Source organism: Manduca sexta, chromosome 8 (genome assembly GCF_014839805.1).
Source record: "Manduca sexta isolate Smith_Timp_Sample1 chromosome 8, JHU_Msex_v1.0, whole genome shotgun sequence".
NCBI classification, from domain to species: domain Eukaryota; kingdom Metazoa; phylum Arthropoda; class Insecta; order Lepidoptera; family Sphingidae; genus Manduca; species Manduca sexta.
This window is the reverse complement of record NC_051122.1, coordinates 8,973,255-8,980,343: the sequence shown is the minus strand read 5'-3', so window position 1 is coordinate 8,980,343 and position 7,089 is coordinate 8,973,255.

The following is a 7,089-nucleotide window of genomic DNA, read 5'->3' as shown; positions in this document are numbered from 1 at the left end:
GAATTTACAGCACATGCTTAAAAATAAACGTGGGCGGGCGATGTCAAACTCTTTATTTTTCCGGTCGGCAGTAATGTATCGTTGCTGTGAAATACGGAGCTCCGGGCGGCCGATAAGACGGATTTGCCGCGCAAACGACGTCAGCCGAGGCAATTTGTTATTTTAGCAATACGAATGCACTGGTTTGTTGCCTATAAATAGTTGGTTGTGGCTCTTTCCAGGATAAAAGTGCCTGTATTTTCGAAATACGTCGAGCCTATATGTTAATCCAGTGTACGGTGTATACGTATGCTAAATTGTATCCAAATCCGTTCAGCAGTATAGTAGGTTGCCGTTCTTTAAAGGATAATAGTGCCTGTATTTTCGAAATACTTCGAGCCTATATGTTAATCCAGTAAATGGTGTATACATATGCTAAGTTCCATCAAAATTTGTTCAGCAGTTACTGTGTTTTCTGTTTACAAGACTTAGTCACAAACGTTTTGCAGTATAAAATACTAGGACTTAAGATTAAAAAATAAGAAAAGCATGCTTAACTGACAGTGTACTGCCTACAAAAACTTACATCACCTAAACTAGTTTTTGGATTTTATCGTCATTTGTACGTACACATTGTAACGTTCACTTTTTGGACGAGCAACACCTCAGCCCGCCCACGACCATGAATGCTGTAGCCTTCAAAACGTCTTGAGAAAATTGAAATAAAAAAACCGCTATAAAATCTATAAAATAGTGTTATTTTGATATTTAACCTTCGCGTAAACATAAGAAATCATTATAAAGCACTAAGTCTAAAATGCCCTCGTCATTCTAGAACATAAGATGTAGTCTAGTAATTATGCTGGAAACGATTCGGAACATGATAGTACTTGCGTACTATTGCTTGAAGGCAGAAACGAGAATGCCACCAAACAAAATCGCACGTGGGGTCTACCGCATATATGGGTAAATGGAATGGTTATATTGTCTCTGTTTTGCAACACGCGTCCTTTGTTCGGGAATAATCTCCTTCACTAGGGGGGGAAAGGAACGGTGCTATCATAGAGATGTCTTAGACATTTGTTTTTATGTTGATAGTGAGATGGGAAGCGGTAGTTTAGGGGAAGTGAGGATGTTCGATTCTAACCAAGGGGCAGTGTCTTATATTATTTTTATTACTATAGTCTCTCGTCATAGCAATGAAGTTAGGTTTGTAGGTCGAAAATCATATGCCTTAGAATATGGTTTATGAATTTGGGACGTATGCATATTGTATCAACCCGCATTAAGCCAGTTTGTTGGACCTACAACCTAATCCATTTAATTAGTAAAGGCGACCGGTATCCGGCTTTTAGAGGTCATATTAATATAATACCTACTGAATTTATATTAGTATATTACATTATTATAGTGAAATTACACATTAGCCTACACCTCATACGCTAAAAGATCTAATATTTATCATATAAATTGCAAACACAATATGAGGCTCAAAACGTATTTATATACATCTTACAAATATATGTATGCCGGGGCATATTGAGCCTTACTTACCTGGAAATAGGAGTTTATAACAAAGCCACATAAAAATATAGTATAATGCCATGCAATTTTAGTATTTATGTTATAACAAATAGTGTCGTTAAGTCCAATTGTAGCTGAAAATGGAAACCAGAAGGCAAAGCCATTATTCGTCAATGTTACTACCTGATTGCTTCCCAATTACAGAAGTTACGGGTTTTGATTTAATTAATTTGGCAACGGATTTGCGTTTCCTTGATTGTGGATTTAATTAAATACAAAGCATTGTAGTATCCAAAGCTGCATTTAGGGTCAAGACAGCGAATGTTACAAAATTTATTTATTTATCACTTATTTATGTTTAATAAGATCTCCTTGAAGGGTTGATATTAGGAAAACGATCGGCTGTAAAACATATCGCTCTTGCATCTTGAAAGTATGTTGGGTCGACCCCACAGCAGTATGAGGGGTCAGGTTAAGTGAAAGAATATGAATAGACAAAGAAGAAACGCCGCCCGTAAACAGTCATGGTGCCGGAAAAATCAATGGAGCGTCGCCAAAATTTAAGGAAAAAATGGAAATTGCTAAGGGCGGCGTACTTCTTTTGAGCATTAGACAGTGTATTTTAAGTATTAAATTACTAGTTTTAGCACGTGAATTCGCCCTTTGGAGTTCGGTTTATGTATAAATATAAAAAAAAAAGTAGTAGGCTGTGTGTTTTTGGTGTTCAAGCTTTCACGACACCAAATTATAAAATTTATTGATCAAGTAATTTTGTTGTAAAACCGTCAAAACTGACAGTGTTATACCGTATTCAAAATATTAGAATTTCTTTTTATTCTCTCAATATAACCTAAAATATTTTGACAAAATCTGTAAACACTTTTCGTGGATAAGCTCGGGTGTATTCTGATCTCGCTTCGTAAACTAAATCGCTTAAGCAAGACAAAATGTAACAAGCACCTATTATTTTAAGACTCCTTTTAAGAGAGCATAAGTTAGGCTTATGTTCTTGAAGATCTTTATAAAACGGTGAAAAATTCGCAACAGTATTTGTTACACGTTCACCGTGCTTACTGCTTTTATCTTTCAACCACGTCTTTACTATTTAGGAATGTTTCTCGAAGCAAATTAAAGATACTTCTACATCGTTACTATTTTTTTAATACTACGTCTTATTCGGGATTTCGTCCCACTAAATCACCTTTCTAGGCATTAAAGCCGCTCTTTATTGGAATTAAAACTCTAGAAGCTAATAAAGAACTTCGTATAATATGAAACAATTCATCCAAATTTGTTATGAGTTGACTGCTACGAACAATCCAATCACATTTCACATTCAAAAAATATAATTATGGTCAATATCATCAGAATTACGAAAAAGATTTTATTTTATGGTCACGGCCTCATGAATCTGAAGTTGGGTCACATCGTGAGGCAGAGTAATGTAAACATGAGCTACTTGTCAATACGCAATATTCAACGTTGTTGGCTCTTGATTTACGAGCGATGTTTCGCTGTACATACCTACCGTATGGGCGCATATCGTATGGCAATGTGTATAGATTACATTTGCGGTCTGCGTGGATATTGTGTTTGCGTTATTTCATATTATGACGATTTGATTGTATGAAAATGTAATTATGAGTCGGTTGCGATAATATGTTATAATATTACGTACAATAAATTCTTTGTAATCATGTTATTTAGTCTTATAATTGCTTACTTCTTATTTAATAGAAATAGTTCATTTAGACTGTCTCGGTGGCTTAAAGGTATTGCTCGTGTGGTGCGACCATCGCTCTAAAGTCCCGGGTTCGAATTCTTAGTCGGGCAAAATGATATTTGAGTTTTCCGCTCACTATCAGCCTGGAGTCTTTAATTAGTGCCCAAAATGGCCATAGGCTCGCCCCCTATCACATTATATAGAACATGGATAGAACATACTTGGCCAAAAGTGTTTGTTACCTCTATCTACCCTTTTAGAGATAAAGGCGTGATGATGTGTGTTTATTTAGGTTTTAATAATATGCTACCACGAAACCTGTGTAAAATGAATGAATAATGTGTTATTTACCAAATATAATATGTTTATATAATCAAAGATCTGCAAAATTGTACCAAACAAGTCCCGAGAAAAGCTAATATTATTTAAAATTTACGCTGGTGTTGACAAAGTTTGTATTCAATTTTAATATAAACGTAGACAAAGTTAGCGTTAAATGTTTTTGCTCTTATTATTATAGTATTACTGATGCATTGAGATCTCTTTTAATATCTTTGTTGACTATTTCTATTATTGTAATAATTAATTCATAAGTTGCATCAAGTTCATCTTTTCAATGTCCAAAGACAGGGAGCATTAACAGTTACTAAGTTTTCTTTTTAATTTAAAAATAACTATTTAAAAAGATATTACTTTGCAAAAGTAAATTGTTTGTATTTTTTAACACATTTTAATAACGAAAATGACTGGTCTGCGCTTGCTTTGCTGTTGTAAAGGTTGAATGTCAATTTTATTCATAGTTTACTCTATTTTCGAATCAGCTTTCGTCTCTCCAGCGGGGTTTGTAACGTAACTTTTAGGCCATTTTCGATTGGAGTTCTGATATTGCAAATATTAGTGGTATTTTAACCATGATATCAGCAACACTATGCCATGAAAAGGTATGTAGTGAGACTTTTATATAATTAACTGAACTGTGATTTGTATTGAATACAGTTTTAGATTTTTGATAACAGAAGGCGTTGTATTTAATTTCTATATATTGAAAACGGCGAGCGATTGAAGATGCAAAAAACTCGGGACTTAAATCTCCTAAGACTAAAATCTAGTTCATACAAAAGCATCCAATCTGCAACCACGTTCTCGTTCAATTGGTTGTATGGAACGGTAACTTTATTAGTCGAAACGTTGAATAATTCACGGTCCGTCCGTTACACGTTCCATAGTGACATGTAACACTTTGCATCTGGCTCCAGATTCTCTTCAGTGATGGTTACAACGTTCCCTTATTGGATTACGTCACGCGGTACATGCCGGGAGATACAGTAGTATAGATTTGAGTAATTGGTTGTTGTTTTAGGTTAGATGAAAATTGGAAAATGTCGTTGATATACAACGAATAATGAAGTATAAAGTTTAGTATGTAAACATAAATAAACCTTATGCCAAGTACCTATAGTTGAAATCATTCGAAAGCTACTATAAGTTACTTGTTGACGTGTCTACCAAGATAGATTAAACACCAAAGCCAATTAATAAATATTCGAAATAGTATTACCAAAATCGCTTTGTTAATAATTTTCAGTATATTATTATTACACGGAATTACTAATCGAAAAGTAATTTGAACGTATATTTTATACAACAACAAAACTTCCGAGAAATGTCGCTTTGAATACCTAATAAAACGGCCTTCACAACTAAATCCCAAGGGTTTCAGGGTCTCCACAAATGAAGTTCGAAATATGCAAACAGAATAAGCCGATGAGTTTCCAGAGGTCATCCACGAAGTTGCAGGGCGCCTTCCGGAATTCGTAACAGTTCAAGCTTCCCAAAATTTTAATTACACGGTATCCCATTCTTCCGCTCCAAGTTGACGGAGTTTCATTGAATGTTATTCGTTCCGCTCGCAAAAAGCTCTTCAGTGGCGAATACAATTACAGTTAATACTTTTATGTGAAAACTGAGTGGAAAAATCTGTTTCGGCCTCAGTCTAGTCAAATTAATCTGTGTAAGATTGAAAATCCAACAGCGACCTTGGAAAAATTTCCTTACAATATCATGAGCAGTTAATTTCTTGCGTAATTTTCTTGAAGATTTACGCTTCGTACGTGAGGGCACCTCTGTAATTATCATAAGAGCCCCCATGGCGCGTTGAATTCTTACACTTGTTCCTTCATAGTCTTTACAGACTCCAATTAATGGACTTGTGAAATATGGTGATGAATTTTAAATTCTAAAGGTTAGTTCTGAATTGTTCATTCTCTCGCAGCTTATTGCGTCAGTAGAGACTAGAATTAATCTATGCATGACCTTTATGAATTTATTGTTCAAGATGTCTGTACATAATGAGCTGATGGGGTAGCAAATGGACACTTTATTAAAGTCATATATAATATTTATGAATATGATAATTAGTTTCGTGATGGAATGTTAAAGAAAAACAGAACATCTTAAATATAATGTAGGTATATAAAATAAGCTTTTAAAATTATGAATCGAAAAGCTCTTGTCTAAATTAGAGGTAAGTCGGTAAGCAATTTGTGGAAAATGAGTATTTAAGAAAGTGAGACAATCACAGATAATAATACAAATTAAATTAACAACTACTAAATCTTTTTAAAAGATCAATTAAAATTCTACAGGAAGACATTAGATTACAATATAAAATGTCTTAGTACGAAAGAAATAAGCCCTAAAGAAACTGTCTCGACGTCGTATTTAAGTCTTATACAAAAAGAGGTTGCAACCTTATTTCCTTTTACATTTCCTTTTTTAAAACTGTCTAGACAGCGTCATATTATCAACAGCTGGTTTTCCGCTGGCATTTTAAGTGCACAGTTGGCATTGGCTGATTTACACCGGGTCTCAGATTATACTGGTCATTGGAATGTCACGCGATATCCGGATATCCGCAATCGTGTCTTTGTTCAGATTGCTTAATTAATTTGGTTTTCTGTTTAATTCCACGCGGATGAAAATAACTCATTCGACTACAAAATGAAGATTGATAATTTTGTATATTAAACTCGCACTTTTCGTTTTATCAGTATTTCGTTTTGTTAATTTTAAAGTATCGTGTTGGAAGTGAATATATCATTGTAAATTGTGAATTTTAAAATTTATTATGATATTTAAAATGTTAAACATACAATAGCTTTAAAAATATTTTTCGTACCATATTTCCTATACTATTGTCGTTGCTCTTACAATGTACAATTCCTCAATTGCTCTTACAATTCCTCTGGATTACATAGTATATCTACAGAGATAGTTTCAGAATGTGTTGAAAAAGTATTTGACTTCACACATTCTTTAATCTTTTATTTTCTTGTCGATTCCAAGTGTATTTCCGTGTTATCGGAATATACTTTTGTAACTTAGCGTCCTGCGATCTTTTTTCTTCCTATATCTTGTTTTTAGTTATATAATATATTAATGTTATTAACGATTATTATTCAGATTTGTATTGTACTAGTGGTAAAAAGACTTCACTTTATAAATCGCTTGAAATAAATATGTATGCTCATTAACTTTCATAAGTAAGTAAACGGCATTTGTTCGTGTCAAGTGTTGGTCGTTATAGTGGTATCGTAAAAGTAGCTCGTGTTTACAATGCAGTAACAAGCACCATAAAAACGTCTAGAAAGGTGTGTCAGTCCATCGCTGGCAACAACCCCGGGACCTGCAAGCATCTGGCACTTGTTGCTTTGCCAGCTTGCCAAATACTGTGCCAGATGGCATGTAACGAGTCTATGTCAATACCAGATTCAAATTTAGAATGCAAACAAAGAGCAATCGTCCGCCTCCGTTCGATTCGATTTTCAAATGTGTGTTTATTTGGCCAGTGGTCAATCTTTCTC